Source organism: Schistocerca piceifrons, chromosome 10 (genome assembly GCF_021461385.2).
Source record: "Schistocerca piceifrons isolate TAMUIC-IGC-003096 chromosome 10, iqSchPice1.1, whole genome shotgun sequence".
Lineage (NCBI taxonomy): Eukaryota > Metazoa > Arthropoda > Insecta > Orthoptera > Acrididae > Schistocerca > Schistocerca piceifrons.
The window spans coordinates 76,031,935-76,051,233 of NC_060147.1; positions in this window are offsets into that span (position 1 = coordinate 76,031,935).

Consider the following 19,299-nt stretch of genomic DNA (forward strand, 5'->3'; position numbering starts at 1 on the left):
CTGGTGTGTGATGGAGTGTACTTCTAGTGCCTACCTAACTTCGGCACAGCGAGACCGTCTCATAACTACATGGCGGAATTGGCCGACACGGCCAAATCCCGCGACCTGCTGAAGTTAAAGCTATTTCTTCACATGGTCGTCAATGTAGAGGTGTACAACACGCCGCGCACCCCCCAACAATGCCACAACTGCCAGCGCTTTGCGCACGCGGGTATCAGATGCGGTCTCGCACCCCGCTGCCGCATCTGCGCTGGCGGTCACACAACCCAACGCTGCAAACTCCCCCATACAACACCTCGCAAGTCCGCCAACTGTGGTGCTGCCCATCCGGCAAACTACAGAGGGTGCATTGCTTACAAAGCAGCTCTGAGGCGCAAAATCGCGAAACATGCGAAACCTACCGCCATCACAGTTCCAAAACCGCCCCCGCGCCCAGTAAGAAGTGGAATATCCTTCGCTGGAGTGGTCGCTGGCAGCCCCAGCAGCGCGGGACGGTCAGAGGAGCCCCAGAGCTCAGAACACGCTCAGCAAACACCCCCAGCAACAGACACACAACAGACAAACACAACACCTGACACCACACCCGCACCGGGCACACCACACGAAACAAGCTACAACGCCACCCTACCCCCTGAGATCGCGAACTGCAGCCCACCACAGGCTACAGAAAACGCACCTACACAGGGACAATCACAGCGCCAGAGGAGGAGGAGAAGGAGAAACAGCCGCAGCACGAGGAACACGACCACACGACAACAAGTATACAGGCAACAGAACACCAACACCCACGAATACATCCCGGACACCAACTCAACAACCCACATAACACACCCACTCACCACAGAGAATACACAGGCGACCACAACTGCCACATGAACAACCGACTCGCAGGCCAGCCCTCACCAAACGCCAACACTGGAACAAGCGGCCGCTAACACGACCAATAACTCGCAGGCCGACATGACCAACATTACGACAACATTCCAGAGAATAATGGAAACATTATTCCCCGGACGCACGACCACCGAAATAGTCTCGAAGATTATGGGGTGTGTCTCACAACTCTTCATGCAGCTCATGTCGGGTACGCTCAACTGGACTAGCTTCCAAGCCACTATCACACCGCTCTTTACACTACTACATGGAGAATACACCACACCAGCCCCGAAACGCAGACTTAAACACAATCACACAGATCCTGTTTTGGAATGCCAACGGGATCGCAAGCAAAAAAGCCGAGATGGCCGCGTTCATGGAGCGAAAGGGTATCCGAATCGCTCTTGTGAACGAAACACTGCTTACGCCTCGCAAACAACTAAACTTCCCAGGTTATTGCGTCTATCGTACCGACCGAGCGGATGGCAGGAGGGGAGGCGGCACGGCAATCATCATACACAGAGACATAGACCACACGAACATCGAGCTCCCAGCACTTGAAAGACTGGAGGCTACGGCCGTCAGCGTCAAGTTCAACGGAGCCAACACCACACTGGTATCGCTATACAATCCTCCTAAAAACATAGTAACACGCGATATCAGCACAGTACTCAACATAGCACCGTGGGTAATAGCCGCTGGAGACCTCAACGCGAAACACCCTGACTGGAACTCACGAACACGAACCTCCAACGGCAAGAAACTGTACGAACACGCACTACACACCGGAAGCAGCTACTAGGGTAGCAGAGTACGTGTGGCGTGCACATGGGGGTTTTTTAGGTTAGAGGGACCCCCCCTTGGGCGAAACGATAAAATACCTGACGGCTTACCAGAGAGGACATTATCATCGTTGATAAAGAACGTCCGTCCTCAGAGACCAAAAACAGGAAAAGTTAACGTAATATTGGTAAACTGCAGGAGTATCCAGGGCAAGGTTCCTGAATTAGTATCTCTTATTGAAGGAAATAGTGCGTATATGGTATTAGGAACGGAAAGTTGGTTAAAACCGGAAGTGAACAGTAACGAAATCCTAGACACAGAATGGAATATATACCGCAAGGATAGGATAAACGCCAATGGTGGAGGAGTATTTATAGCAGTAAAGAATTCAATAATATCCAGTGAAGTTATTAGCGAATGCGAATGTGAAATAATCTGGGTTAAGTTAAGTATCAAAGGTGGGTCAGATATGATAGTCGGATGCTTCTATAGACCACCTGCATCAGCAACCGTAGTAGTTGAGCGCCTCAGAGAGAACCTGCAGAACGTCGTGAAGAAGTTTCGTGATCATACTATTGTAATAGGGGGAGACTTCAATCTACCAGGTATAGAATGGGATAGTCACACAATCAGAACTGGAGCCAGGGACAGAGACTCTTGTGACATTATCCTGACTGCCTTGTCCGAGAATTACTTCGAGCAGATAGTTAGAGAACCAACTCGTGAAGCTAACGTTTTAGACCTCATAGCAACAATTAGACCGGAACTTTTCGACTCCGTGAATGTAGAAGAGGGTATCAGTGATCATAAGTCAGTGGTTGCATCAATGACTACAAGTGTAATAAGAAATGCCAAGAAAGGAAGGAAAATATATTTGCTTAACAAGAGTGATAGGGCACAAATCGCAGAATATCTGAGTGACCACCATCAAACGTTCATTTCTGAGGAAGAGGATGTGGAACAAAAATGGAAAAAATTCAGAAACATCGTCCAGTACGCCTTAGATAAGTTCGTACCGACTAAGGTCCAAAGCGAGGGGAAAGATCCACCGTGGTATAACAATCATGTACGAAAGGTACTACGGAAACAAAGAAAGCTTCATCATAGGTTTAAGAGTAGTCGAATCATAGCTGATAAGGAAAAGCTGAACGAAGCGAAAAAGAGCGTAAAGAGAGCAATGAGAGAAGCATTCAACGAATTCGAACATAAAACATTGGCAAACAATCTAAACAAGAACCCTAAAAAGTTTTGGTCATATGTAAAATCGGTAAGCGGATCTAAATCCCCTATTCAGTCACTCGTTGACCACGATGGCACCGAAACACAGGACGACCGAAGAAAGGCAGAAATACTGAATTCAGTGTTCCGAAACTGTTTCACTGCGGAAAATCGTAACACGGTCCCTGACTTCAGCCGTCGCACGGACGCCAAAATGGAAAATATTGAAATAAACGATATCGGAATTGAAAAACAACTGCTATCACTTAGTAGCGGAAAAGCATCCGGACCAGACGAGATACCCTTAAGATTCTACAGTGATTATGCTAAAGAACTTGCCCCCTTTCTATCAGCAATTTATCGTAGATCGCTGGAAGAACGTAAAGTACCTAGCGACTGGAAGAAAGCGCAGGTCGTTCCCATTTTCAAGAAGGGTCATAAATCAGATGCGAATAATTATAGGCCTATTTCGCTTACGTCAATCTGTTGTAGAATAATGGAACATGTTTTGTGTTCTCGTATTATGACGTTCTTAGATAATACAAATCTCCTTCATCATAACCAACATGGATTCCGCAAACAGAGATCATGTGAAACTCAGCTCGCCCTATTTGCCCAAGAAATTCACAGTGCCGTAGACACTGGCGAGCAGATTGATGCCGTATTCCTGGACTTCAGGAAGGCATTTGATACGGTTCCGCACTTACGTTTAGTGAAAAAAATACGAGCTTACGGAATATCGGACCAGATTTGTGATTGGATTCAGGGTTTCCTAGAAGAAAGAACACAACATGTCATTCTTAACGGTTCAAAATCTGCAGATGTAGAGGTAATTTCGGGAGTACCGCAGGGAAGCATGATAGGACCTTTATTGTTTACAATATACATAAATGACTTAGTTGACAACATCGGTAGCTCCGTGAGGCTATTTGCAGATGACACGGTTGTCTACAAGAAAGTAGCAACATCAGAAGACTCGTACGTACTCCAGGAGGACCTGCAGAGGATTAATGCATGGTGCGACAGCTGGCAGCTTTCCCTAAACGTAGATAAATGTAATATAATGCGCATACATAGGGGCAGAAATCCATTCCAGTACGATTATGCCATAGGTGGTAAATCATTGGAAGCGGTAACGACCGTAAAATACTTAGGAGTTACTATCTGGAGCGATCTGAAGTGGAATGATCACATAAAACAAATAGTGGGAAAAGCAGGCGCCAGGTTGAGATTCATAGGAAGAATTCTAAGAAAATGTGACTCATCGACGAAAGAAGTAGCTTACAAAACGCTTGTTCGTCCGATTCTTGAGTATTGCTCATCAGTATGGGACCCTTACCAGGTTGGATTAATAGAAGAGATAGACATGATCCAGCGAAAAGCAGCGCGATTCGTCATGGGGACATTTAGTCAGCGCGAGAGCGTTACGGAGATGCTGAACAAGCTCCAGTGGCGGACACTTCAAGAAAGGCGTTACGCAATACGGAGAGGTTTATTATCGAAATTACGAGAGAGCACATTCCGGGAAGAGATGGGCAACATATTACTACCGCCCACATATATCTCGCGTAATGATCACAACGAAAAGATCCGAGAAATTAGAGCAAATACGGAGACTTACAAGCAGTCGTTCTTCCCACGCACAATTCGTGAGTGGAACAGGGAAGGGGGGATCAGATAGTGGTACAATAAGTACCCTCCGCCACACACCGTAAGGTGGCTCGCGGAGTATAGATGTAGATGTAGGCCGAAACTACATTATACTTGGGCCGGACGTTCCCACGTTCGTGCCTACACAGGCCCGACATAGGCCAGACGTGTTAGACATAGCCCTCATAAAGGGCATCACATGCACACTCAACCTAACGGTTGAAAACGATCTGGACTCAGACCACATGCCTGTGATACTGCACATGGAAGAGACACTGCAGGACAACGAACCACACAGGATGCTTAACTACAAGCGTGCGAATTGGACACTGTTCAAGGAAACGCTTGATAGTCGCATTCCTGACACCCACGAAATTAACAACACACAGCAAATCGATGAGGCTGTGGAGACTCTCACAACTGCCGTCCAAGACGCAATGACTGACGCCATTCCATTTACAACACCAAGACAACACTCGACGGCCCTGCCCCAGGAAATCCTGGGCCTTATCTCAATGAGGAACCTCCTCAGGAGATACTGGCAGCGTACCAGGCGCCCGTTCTATAAACTGCACGCCAACAGACTCCAGGGCATAATACGGAATAAAATTCAAACATTCAGAAACGAACAATGGGGACAGAAACTCGCTGGGCTGGATACCGCACGTCCTGGCGTGTGGCAGCTGGCCAGACACTTCACCAGGGAGAAACATTACATTCCCACGTTACAAGGACCAGACGGCCCAGCCTACTCCGCGACGGAGAAGGCAGAGCTTATGGCCACAACACTTGCAGCGTCTTTCATGCCGAATCTGGTTCCTTCAGACCCAGCATTCACACTTGAAACGGACCAGGACGTTACACGACTTGTAGCCCAGCCCTCGCGCAACGAAATAAGACGTACTAACACAAATGAAGTCACATGGGCTATCAAGCACACCAACGCTAGAAAAGCCCCTGGGCCTGATGGCATTCAAAACCGTGTCCTCCAGGAGTTCACGGATAAAGCCGTAGAATACCTCACACACTTAACGAACGCCATCCTGACACACCAACACTTCCCTGACATTTGGAAGGTGGCCAAGGTCCTGATGTTCAGGAAGCCAGGGAAAGACCACTCCCTCCCACAAAATTACCGACCCATCAGTCTGCTGTGCTCGCTCAGCAAGATTGTTGAGAAGGTAATACTAAAACGTATCACTAGGCATTGCATCGCCAACGACACCCTAAGACCGGAGCAATTCGGCTTTAGGAATCACCACTCGACAACACAACAACTTATCCGTGTAGTCGAACATATAACACACGGCTACAACATGAACAAAGCCACAGGGGCCGTGTTCCTAGACATCGAAAAGGCTTTCGATCGTCTCTGGCACAACGGACTCATACGCAAACTAAGCGAAGCTGGTTTCCCGGACGGACTCGTACGTCTCATACACTCATATCTCACGAACAGATGTTTCATCACTAACGTGCAGGATAAACAATCAACACAACACGGTGTCCAAGCTGGAGTACCCCAAGGGAGCATCCTAGGGCCCATCTTGTTTAACCTGTACATTAATGACTTCCCAGCGACACGAAACACGACGTTAGCCGTCTACGCGGATGACACAGCCATCCTCGCGCAAGACTGGAAACCGTCGAACATCAACTCACGAATACAGACAGCACCCAGAACAGCTGAGCCTTGGCTGGAGCGATGGCGTATTAAAGTAAACGTCGACAAGTGCGAAGCAGTTCTGTTCACACGCAGACCGAAACTACTGCGCAAACACCAACACTGTAGACCAATAACACTACATACACGCCTAATACGTTTCCGAGAGAAAGTCAGATACCTTGGTGTCTGGCTGGACCGGAAACTTACATGGGGGGACCACATCGAATACGTTGCCAACCGAGCGCACGCGAGGCTCAAACAGCTCTACCCAATGCTCAACAGGGAAAGTACACTGAATAGGAGGGTGTCGAGGTCCTTATACATGACACTGATTAGACCTCTGATGACGTACGCAACTCCCGTCTGGGGATATGCAGCTCCCACACGACTGCGCCGCCTGCAGGTCATACAGAACAAGGTGCTACGAATCATTAGCAATGCTCCACGCTACACACGCACCGTGGATCTTCACCATGAATACCGCCTTGACACCCTCAAGGAAGTATTCAAGAAACACGCCACACGACTATACAGGAACTCGAGACACTTGAACAATCCTTTCATCCTCACTCTGGGAAACTACGATCACAACCACAGATGGAAACACAAGCGGCCAAAGACACTGCTAGCTAGGGCATAACCACCTATGGTAAACTAACATACGCAAACAGCGACAAACGCTGGTAAGCCCCTGCATATCAGCAACACTGACTGGTAATTACCAGCTGCTATTAGAGCCGACCAACAGGCCACAGCATGGACACCGACGAGCTCGCCCACAGACGCACGAACAATCTGCCAACACTCCCTCACACTGTGCCTCCGGTTTATGACCTATCGGACACAAGACCGATAACAAACCTAACTGTTGCAGGTTGCAGGACGCTGGACGAGGACTCTGTACCAGAACCCAGCGCCAGCCGCCGAGCAGCACAAACGCACAACGTCAAGGTATCGACATGCATGATACCCACTACTAACAAAGCCTATCCTTGCACAACCTACCGCAGGCAGCAAGACAACCGCTACTGCTCTTGCCGCCCGACCTAACTTTCGCAGAGGTTTTTTTCCCTTGGCTCTTGCTTTGGCACTTTTTTTCCTCTGCCCTTCAAACCGCTACCCTTCGTCAGATTTCGACCAATCTATCTCCAGATGAGCGCGTATTAATGGTTAATCCTAACCAGACGTACGCAAACATCGCAGTACCCACATCCTGCGACACCTCACTTTAGTGAATACTAACCCTTATGCAGAGATGGCAGTAGACCTTTTGTGTTGGCCATCATGCCGGTGTGGGCGCGGAGGGGCTCCACCCCTATCTAAAAAAAAAAAAAAATCCGCAAATCTCCGACTGGTGTGTGGTGGAGGGTATACTTTGAAACCGTCCCGTCTCCTCTATATCTCTTGCTACACAACCTTCCCTTCTACAATAACATATGAAACCTTCCCCTAGGATTTCTATCTCTTGCTTAATAATAACAAATGAAATCTTCCCTTTGAAATTAATTATCTTTCTCAATATTAGTAAGTGCAATATTCGCATACAAATTTAAATGCTGCTTGTTAAAAGTGATTTTCTGATTATTTCCGCGAAACATAGAATGTGTCGTCGTCGTGGCCCTCAGTCGTTACCTGCAATAACCCAAAACTGTTCCTCACCTTTTTTACTGTTACTGGATCGCCATCTGACTGCTACATCGAACTGCGACATGAATATACTTACTCTGTTTTACTATATTGTATTAGCTGCTGGTGGGCTGTAATAATAAGTGGGTGTATTCATTACCAAAGCTGACGTTATTCTTTAATTAATTTGACTGAAGTTACGTAATTCATAGTTAAACTTCTTCTTGACAACAATAAAATTTTGCAAATTTTTACGTTGATGGTTTTTGGGATGGATTATAATCAGTAATGCAATACTGATGTCAAAAATTAATTATATTCTGAATGAAATGATTTTACAAATGTTCAAATAGGACTTATTTTTTACAATAATCTTACAACTAGCATTGCGCAAACATACCTTCAGCAGTCTTGAGTTTCTCAAAAATAATTCAATAATGTTAGTTCCTCTTATGATAATAGTTAGCTGATGTCTCTGTACATCCGTTTATAATCTCTTGTAAATCATAGCTGGTGGCTGGCAGGCACACCGCTCCTCTCAACCTCTCGCTTCAGACCTGCTACCGACTCGCTTCACTTTTCGCTTACTACTGACTTCCTACGAACTCTAAAGTGCGATCTCTCCCGCCAACAATGCTTTTCTGGTGCAGACAATCCCTGCCACCATTACAAAACGTATCAATGCGCGGTCTTTCCCGCTCTTTTCTTAAAATGTATCCATACGCGGTCTCTCCCGCCCTTTTTAAAATTATATCAATTTGCGGTCTCTCTTGCCAACAATACTTTGGTGCAGACATTCCCTGCTACCACAATTATTTCCAAAATGAGAAATATTAGTTATTCCTACTGAATCCTATTAATAAAATATAAACATCTTCCATAAATTGTGGTTTGACAATAGACAATAGAAATATGCACGTCTTACAGCTTCTCGCACCAGCTTCGGGATTGGCTCTAATTTCTCATATTTTCTCGTCGTGGTCACTGAGCGAGATATATGTAGGAGGAAGCAATATGTTGTCCGACTCTTCCCGGGAAGTGCTCTCACAAAATTTCCGTAGTGAACCTCTCCGTGATGCACAACGCAACACTCACAATGTCTCCATCTCGATAATACTCTTACGTCGACTAAACCATCCCGTAACGAAAAGCGCCACTCATAGTTGGATGTTCCATATACCTTCTAGCAGTCCTACCTCGTGAGGCCCTCAGATTAATGAACAACACTCAGAACAAGCGACTTGTACGCTGCCGGCCGGAATGGCCGAGCGGTTCTAGGCGCTTCAGTCTGGAACCGCGCGACCGCTACGGTCGCAGTTTCGAATCCTGCCTCGGGCATGGATGTGTGTCATGTCCTTAGGTTAGTTAGGTTTAAGTAGTTCTAAGTTCTAGGGGACTGATGACCACAGCAGTGAAGTCCCATAGTGCTCACAGCCATTTGAACCATTTGAACTTGTACGCCAGTTAGTTCGCGAATGATTTACACTGAACAGCCAAATAAACTGGTGCACCTGGTGCACTTGCCTAATATCGCGCAGTGCCACCACAAGCTCGCAGAAGTGCCGTAACAAGACGTGGCAAGGACTGCACTAATGACTCAAGTAGTGCTGGAGTGAATTGGCACCATGAACCCTGCAGGAGTTTCCATGCGTAAGAGCACGAAGGGATGGAGATTTCTTCTGAACAGCACGTTGCAAGACGTTCCAGTGGAAGTGTTTAAACTAAGAGGAGTGTTCCCGGAGCCACACTGTAGCAATTCTGGACGCGCTGGGTATCGGATTGTCTTGATGGAATTGCCCAAGTCATTCAGAATGAACACTGGACATGAACGGATGTAGGTGATCAGACAGGACGCTTACGTACGTGTCACCTCTCAAGAGTCGTATCTAGCCGTGTCAGGGGTCCCGTATCACTCCAACTGCACACGCCCCACACCGTTACAGAGCCTCTACCAGCTTTACCAGTCCTCTGCTGACATGTAGGGTCCATGGACTCATGAGGTTGTCTACATACCTGTACACGTCCATGCGCTCGATGCAATTTGAAACGAAATTCGTCCGACCAGGCAATATGTTTCCAGTGTCGGTGTTGACGGGCCCAGGCGAGGCGTAAAGCTTTGTGTCGTGTGGTCATCAAGGCTAAACGAGTGGACCTTCGGCTCCGAAAGCCAATGTCGGTGATGTTTCGTTGAATGGTTCGCACGCTGACACTTGTTGATGGCCCAGCACTGAAATCTCCAGCAATGTGCGGAACGGTTGCACCTCTGTCACGCTGATGCCTTGCAACGTGTTGTTCAGAAGAGATCTCCACCCCCTCGTACTCTTACTGATTTATGGTCAGCCCTGCAGGATTCATGGTGTCAGTTCCCACCAGCACTGCTTCAGACATTAGTGCAGTGCACGTCGTGTTGTGGCACTTCTGCATGCTCGTGGGGACCCTACACGATATTAGGCAAGTGTACCAGTTTCTTTGGCTCTTCAGTCTAGTTTACTATTTGCGTTGGTATTTAGAATGGCACCTAAAGCAGCAATAATGTATTTCTTAGGGAGAACCGTAGCATTAGTTTTAGACCTTCGGCGAGTTGATCGTATTTACATTGCTGCAACTTTCACTGAAGAGCGTGCCTTTTCACTAGCAAATAAAAATCACCATGGCGATGTAAAAATGGTTTGAGCGATCAACTGCAGATACATATTTCTGTGACTTATGCAGTATCTCAGAGGTGACACTATAACTAATGTCTTCCATGACTTGTTGATTCTTCGCCACCATTCTATATACAAAGAAAAAAGTACCATGATTTGTAAATGATTGTAGCAGGAGCACGGTTTGTGTCAACTTCAAGATGTATTTCTTGCTGGGAAGATCAAACCAACTAATTGAGCAGGTAGTGGAATATGCGAAAGGGAGTTGAAATGTGTTTGCAGTAGTACAAAGTCTTATTTACCAAGAGTATTTCCTTCCGGCAACAAAAAACAAATTAAATTCGACTATAGCTGTTGTTGATGTTTAGCATTTTACTTGTGGAAATCAGCAATAAGAGAATATTTTATTGTTGTACTCATTGCACCCAAATGCAGCCCCATAAAAAGTCTTGTACTTGAAACAGACATAAAAATTCAGTGAAAAACTACGAATAAAGAGTCGTTACAGAACAATAACTTCGAAGTGGTGGTATGAAAGGAGTCTGACCCTCGCCAAATTTTGACGCAGCCTTGGGGCCAAGAATCATGCAATGGTAACATTTTTACATTTTAGATATTTTAGCAACGTACGCACGTAGCTTATCAGTGTAATAACTTTAGATACCATATTGAACTTTCGTGATGAAATTAAGTGCCTGTCTTTGCAGTAATACTGCTCAGTAATCATCGCCGATTTGCTGCGATATTTTATTTAATCACTTTTTTCCATAATCGACAGGAAGTCCCTTCGTAGAAACGAAGTAATTCGCTTTTTGATACTCTAAAAGTAATCGTGTTTGCATAAAAAATTGTGAGAACTAAGTTCTGTCGGTTTATGTAAACCACAAAATTTTCTTATAACACTTTTCTTGCTCTTATTGTAATGATGTCTGAAAATATATATATTTTTAATAAAATGACTGGGCCTAAAGCATAAAATCGATAAAAATATGTAAAAGTAAAAGGATAATAAAGAAGGTTTTAGGCGTAATTTTATACTTGTGCTATTATTGTTAACATACACATATTTAAATGTCAGTCAAATGTTACCCCACTGATGGTCAAGTAAATATAGTGAAGAGTGGGCAAGAAAGGTAACATGAGATCATTTTCATGTTTTACATAAACAATCAGTGAGCAGCTTTCGTATCATACCATCGATGGCTCGAACTCGTCCACTATTTGTGTTCACCCTGTCGTATTCTTCTTCTTTTTATTCTCCTTCTTCATCTTTCTCTTCTCCTCCTCGTAAGGAAGTAAACTGCTGCTATTGAACCAATAGACTCTCCATTTGTTGGCTGCTTACTAAAGTTTGCCGCTTGTTTGAAGACACAATGCTGCCTCGGGCTAACGGATCTGGAAACACTGCAGCAATCTGTTGCTTCTATGAATAATTTTTTCTTCAGTTCTGATGTTTTATTTTGGTGCACATGACAGCAAAGCCACACGACAGTCGTATTTTGTTGGGAATTTTGCTTTGGCGAATGCGTATCTTTGGTTACAGCTGATCCAGCTGAATCCAAGAATACAGAAGCAACTAAGGAATGATGGAAAAGGTAAAAGATGATTGACGAGTGTGTTTATTTATGTTTACCTTGTGTACGAATTTCAGTTTGCTCGCATAGAACTATAAAACCTGTACAAGATAAGAATAGGACACCGGTGCATGTTTGTGTGCTGTCGTGGCGTACTGTAGAATTTTGTTGTTTTTCTATTTTACATTGGCTGTCAAGTATGGACAGTCAAATTGTTTACTAATTTTATAGATTTCTTACACTTACAAAATCTTCATACTCTCATTCACAAACACTCTTGTAGTAGTTCAACTGCATATTGCTTTAATTATTGTATATTGTTTAATTGCTGGTACTCTCATTGCTTCGTACTACATACTACACAGGTAATAGTCATCATACGTTAACTCCAACGTTTCTTAACAAGTTACAAGTTTCTCAGTAAATATTTACGCCTCACCAAACCAACAACGTGCTCGGCGAACTGGGAAGCTGTAATCTACGACAACTACCATGGCTGTTTATTTTCGTGCTTTGTGTATCGTTTCCATCCTTTTTTTTTAGCGAAATATGCTTTTCTATCGATTAAGAGCTCACTTGAGTCATTCGTCTCTGCCGCCACCACAGTTTTATTTTTGTTAAAATAAATGAAAAAAGACGGAGGCAGACATAACTTGCCATGGTGCACGTGGAACCCAGCGAGCGTAAAGATAGATGTGCTCACGTTTTTTGTTTCATTTTAACTCAGTAAATGGCGGATGAGAAATTTGTTAACATCGAGTATAGATTTAAGTGTCAGGAAGTCGTTTCTGAAAGTATTTGTATGGAGTGTAGCCATGTATGTAAGTGAAACATGGACGATAACTAGTTTGGACAAGAAGAGAATAGAAGCTTTCGAAATGTGGTGTTACAGAAGAATGCTGAAGATAAGGTGGGTAGATCACGTAACTAATGAGGAGGTATTGAATAGGATTGGGGAGAAGAGAAGTTTGTGGCACAACTTAACTAGAAGAAGGGATCGGTTGGTAGGACATGTTTTGAGGCATCAAGGGATCACAAATTTAGCATTGGAGGGCAGCGTGGAGGGTAAAAATCGTAGAGGGAGACCAAGAGATGAATACAGTAAGCAGATTCAGAAGGATGTAGGTTGCAGTAATTAACGGGAGATGAAGAAGCTTGCACAGGATAGAGTAGCATGGAGAGCTGCATCAAACCAGTCTCAGGACTGAAGACCACAACAACAACAACAAATGGCGGATCCCGAAACACTGTGGCGTGCACTACGTTAATTAATATCCCGTTCAGTTATTTCGTGTTTACGATAATTAGCAGAACACAAACAACTTTTGATGTCTAAACTACACTCCCCAGCATTTAGAACAAACATAGCTTATAGCACTCTCGATTAAATTTGTCTAGACATAATAGTTTTCTGGAATATTTAGTTGTGGAGATCTATTATGTTGTGTGGCATCTTTGACTATAAGTGTCTCAAACGCTGTTCTTTATCTAGATATGTTTGCAGTCTTTCCAATGACATTTTTGTCTTAAGCGTGACGTAAAATCGAAGGCCTACGAAATAAGTTAAAAACTAATTAAACAGTAAACTGTGCTTAGTTAATTAGGGACTGAATGTAGAGATCTCCTCACTCTTCTCTTTAAGAGAATAATGGATTTTGATTTGTAAGTACTAAAAATACAAATAGTAGACAAGGTTTAAGATAAGTTTCACATTAATGATCTTCGTTAAAATTACATTTCAGAGTAGACTCTGTATAACGTGGAAGGATTCGCAAATTATTGTCCCCAACGTTTTTAACTGAAGATCTCAAACTGTTTAAACAAGTGCCCATAAATCCTTGCATAGGTCACTGCAACTCTGACCAGCTTTTATTGCATCAACATTGTCCTTCCCTCTTCTGAATCTTCTATGTGAAACGTCACGAATTCCTCTCCTCTGCCAATCTCTTCATCTCAGAGTAGCAGTTGCAATCTACGTCCCGAATTATTTGCTAGATGCATTCCAATCTCCGTCGTCTTCTACAATTTTACCCTCAACAGCTCCCTTCTAGTACGGTGGAAATTATTCTCTAATGTCTTAACACTGGTCCTGTCATCCTGCTCTTCTCCGTGACACTGTATTCCACATATTCCTTTCCTCGACGATTCCCTCATTCCGTACCTTATCAGTCCACCTTATTTTCAACATTCTTCTGCAGCACCACATCTCAAATGCTTTGATTTTCTTCTCCTCCGGTTTTCTCACAGTCCGCGTTTCACTACCATACAATGCTATGTTCCAAACGTACATTCTCAGAAATTTCATCCTCAAATTAAGACCTATGTTTGATACTAATAGACTTCTATTGGCCAGGAATGCCCTTTTTGCCAGTGCTAGTCTGCTTTTTGTGTCCTCTTTGCTCCGTCCGCCATAGGTTAATTTGCTGCCTAGTAACAGAATTCCTTAACTTCGTCTACTGCGTGATCACCAGTTCTAACGTTAAGTTTCTTGTTGTTCTCATATTTGCTACTTCTCATTGCTTCCGTCTTTCTTTAAAAAAATAAAAAAAATAGAAAAACTAACGACATCACACACATTCATGCCCGAGAAAGGATTCGAACCTGCGACCGTAGCAGCGGCAGGGTTCCGGACTGAAGCACCTAGAAACGCTCGACCAGAGCGGCCGGCCGTCTTTCTTCGATTTACTCTGAAACCATATACTGTACTCATTCAACTGTTCATTTCACTCAACAAATCCTGCAACTTTCGCAGGATGGCAACGTCATCAGGGAAGCTTACTGCTGATATTCTTTCACTCTGAATTTTAATTCCACTCTTGTGCCTGTCTTTCATTTCCTTCATTCCTTCTTCGAAGTATAAATTGAACAGCAGCGGCAAAAGACTGCATTGATTTCTAATTTGAAGGAAGCACTACATGGAGTACTTCAATATCTTCAAAAGTTTCAAATCAGAGACCTTCAAAATAAAAATTGCTTGTCATAAAAAAATTAATTACTCATTGTGTTTTCAAAACGGTCTCCTTACGTTATCCGCTGTTGGTTTCATTTCGATTATGTATATAAACTTCGAGAACTCAAATGCGAAATAAAAGAAGTGTTACAAGCAGTCTGTTACGGCTTCGTTTGAAATACATTTATTTCATTGTGTAACAACACTTAATCTTTAGTGAGAAAATATGATCATTTTTTCACGGAACGTAATACAGTAAAAGCCCATCAATACAATTTTGGTAGGCATCAATATTACCTCATTAAAAAGTTGTGTTATGAGCACGGCTTTAACATTTTTATACATTGTATGAATCCAAGAAGAACAACTATTATTCTAATAGAAATGCCATTCCCTTACACAATGGAAGAACTTCGTTGCTTCCTAGATATATGATTTACGTCATTATTTGTTGATGGTAGCTACTCTTTCTTGACAGACTGTAACTCATTCATGGGTATACACATCAACAAGCGTGGTGTATTTCATCACAGGAGCATAAAATACTGCATCTTCCACAAAAACAATGGACAACGTTGCTAAATTTCGTTTGCACACACGCAAACACACACACACACACACACACACACACACACACACACACACAGAGGGAGGGAGAGAGAGAGAGAGAGAGAGGCAGAGAGAGAGAGAGAGGGTGGAGGGAGGGGGGGAGAGAGTGAGAGTGAGAGACGCACAGACACACAGACACACACACACACACACACACACACACACACACACACACAGACACACACACAAAAGCCATATCCATTCACATTTTCCATAATGAAGAAAGCAGAGGATGATTAGGCATAGCCGCGCGGGATTAGCCGAGCGGTCTTAGGGGCTGCAGTCATGGACTGTGCGGCTGGTCCCGGCAGAGGATCGAGTCCTCCCTCGGGCATGGGTGTGTCTGTTTGTCCTCAGGATAATTTAGGTTAAGTAGTGTGTAAGCTTAGGGACTGATGACCTTAGCAGTTAAGTCCCATAAGATTTCACACACATTTGAACATTTGATTAGGAATTTTGACTATTACAATGACGTGTCAGTAATTCTCAACTTTCTTGTGACTCTAAAATGATGATAACACAAACATAAAAATGCTGGAAATATTGTTTGCATGATAATGTAAACAGAGCTTAATTTTATAATCTTTTTGAAACAATATAACGGCCATTCTTGTTTAATCAAGTTAAAAAATGGCTCTGAGCACAATGGGACTTAACATCTGAGGTCATCAGTCCACTAGAACTTAGAACTACTTAAACCTTACTAACCTAAGGACATCACATACATCCATTCCCGAGGCAGGATTCGAACCTGAGACATTAGCGGTCAGGCGGTTCCAGACTGAAGCGCCCAGAACCGCTCGGCCACACTGGCCGGCGTTCAATCAAGTATTTTGAAGCTTGTCATAATGTACACAATACACACACGCAATAGTAATATAAGTATTTATGCTTACTGGTGATTGTAATAGCCGTATTTCAGAACAAAAAAATATATTTTCAGTTGCCTAACTGTGTCACTCTGGCATAGCTGGCGTAGTAATGTACCGTCCTGTCTTCTTCTAGTGACGAGAACAGCACTTTACCAGGAGATGGAAGCAGAATATGCTCTTCTTTAAACATCACGGACTCCTTGCAGATTGACATGGCAGAAAAAACTTGCACAAGGGTTGCCTAGAAAGTAATGCGCTGCATTTTTTTTTCTCATCCGAAAACAATGTTACTAATGCGAACCGTTACGTATGTAGTATTTGAAGTCTCGTGAGTGAGCGCGTAATGTTTCCGTCACTTCCGACAGCTGCAGGACAGTTCCAAAATGGCGTCTATAGGTGATGTGCGTTACAAGCAACGTGGCGTCATTGTATTTTTCACTGCAGAGAAACAAACTGTGGGGAGTTTTCACAAACGCTTGTGCAAAGTCTACGGAGCATCTGCTGTCGACAGAAGTACAGTTAGTCGCTGGGAACGGAGGGTGACGTCATCAGAAGGTGGTTCGGCGGAGCTCCATGATTTGCAGCGGTCGGAGAGACCATCCATGGCCGTCACAACTGATACACCTGACCTAGCCCCTTCGGACTTCCAGTTGTTGAGCCACTGAAGGATGCCATTCGTGGAAGACATTTTGAGGACGATGAGGAGGTGATTCACATAGTGAAACACTTGTTCCGCGGCCAGGACAAGAAATGGTACCGATAAGGCATACACGCCCTTCTTTCGCGCTGGAGGAACGCCATAGAACGGGGTGGAGATGTTTTGGGAAAATAGGGTCTGTAGATAAAACACCATTCTTTCGTTTGTGTAATTCTCACTATGTTCAATAAAGAATTAAAAATATGGCGTTTCAGTCTTTGATCGCTATTTTTTATTTTGAATGACCTGTTTCAGGCTAGCTGCCCATCTTCAGATCTGTTAGATAAAGTTAAAAATATAATTAACAAGAGAGATGTATTTACTGATAGAGCTATCTTAGTTTACAAAAAGAAATTTTGGAATGTATTAAATGCCAACATACCATATATTGCAGTTACAGGGTAACCTGTCAGTACAGAACTATTGGTATGCGGTCATAACTAAAGTAATTTTTAATCTGTTAAACCTTGTATCACAGTTCTAAGAAACGTGATTGGTAAAAGCAAAAAGTGCCCTTTATCTGTAAGGATTGTGCATATCTTGTGACAGCCAGAGCGAGAGCACCAGCAGCAGCGAGTACTGTTTGTATAAAGCGTTTATTTTGCATTTTGTTTACGACCTTCCACTAAGGAAGGGATTCTATTTGTGTTTATCTGCTCTGCATAGTAACTAACAGTTCTTGATAAAACTTTACGTAGTTTTCGTGTTAGATTTCTTAGTGTTTTCTTGATCGTTTCGAACAGAAAGCGCCCTAAAACCGTCTTTTGTTTGTTTCGCGGCCGTTAGCCACTAGTCACTTGAATCAGCAGTTGTCTTGTGACAGCCAGAGTGAGAGCACCAGCAGCAGCGAGTACTGTTTGTATAAAGCGTTTTTGTACTTATTTGCTGCGCTTAGCTTTTAAATAGTTTTTCTGGGAAAACCTAGCGTAGTTTTCGCGTCTCGTATTTCAGTGAGTGTTTCTTGATTATCAGAGTAGCTCATCAGAAGATTATCTTGGGAATTTGTCACCGTATAGAGTAGGGTAAACATAGTCATGTGTAGGGACTGTGGTTGTTGTGAGCGGACGCAAGGAGAATTGGCCACTCTTCGGGGGCAGGTGGAGGATTTTGTCTGTTAGGCTCATCGAGCTCGAGGCGCAGGCGTCGGCTCGTAGTGGCGTTGGGGCAACTGTGGTGAGACCTATGCCTACTTCGGTGGCCTTGGAATCACATGGAACCCCTGATGTCGCTGCGTCTTCCGGCAGTGAGCATCTTACCGGTCAGCCATCACTCCAGGGTGAATGGCGGACGGTGGTGGGCTGGCGCGTGCCTGGCCGAAAGGCGAAGGTGGGATCTGGCCGCGTGGCAGCTGCCTTACACCTTTCCAACAGGTACGGGGTGCATCCTAGTGGTGATGACATCGTTTCCGAGCCACCACAGGATGCCTCGCCTGTTGGGCCAGTGGCCGATTCTCCGGCAAGGTCCCGACAGTCACAGAGGGCGGGCCTATTAGTTATAGGGAGCTCCAACGTTAGGCGGGTTATGGAGCCCCTCAGGAAAATAGCGGGTAGGTCGGGGAAGAATGCCAGTGTGCACTCGGTGTGCTTGCCGGGGGGTCTCGTCCGTAATGTGGAGGAGGCCCTTCCGGCAGCTATTGAACGCACTGGGTGTGACCGGCTGCAGATAGTAGCACATGTCGGAACGAATGACGCCTGCCGCTTGGGTTCTGAGGCCATCCTTGGTTCCTTCCGGCGGCTGGCTGATTTGGTGAAGACAACCAGCATCGCACGCGGAGTGCAAGCTGAGCTTAATATCTGCAGCATAGTGCCCAGAGTCGATCGCGGTCCTCTGGTTTGGAGCCGTGTGGAGGGTCTAAACCAGAGGCTCAGACGACTATAATGGTTGCAAATTCATCGACCTCCGTTATTGGGTGGAGAACTGTAGGGGCCCCCTAGACAGGTCAGGCGTGCACTACACACCGGAAGCAGCTACTAGGGTAGCAGAGTACGTGTGGCGTGCACACGGGGGTTTTTTAGGTTAGAGGGCCCCCCCCCCCCCCCCTTGGGCGAAACGATAAAATACCTGACGGCTTACCAGAGAGGACATTATCATCGTTGATAAAGAACGTGCGTCCTCAGAGACCAAAAACAGGAA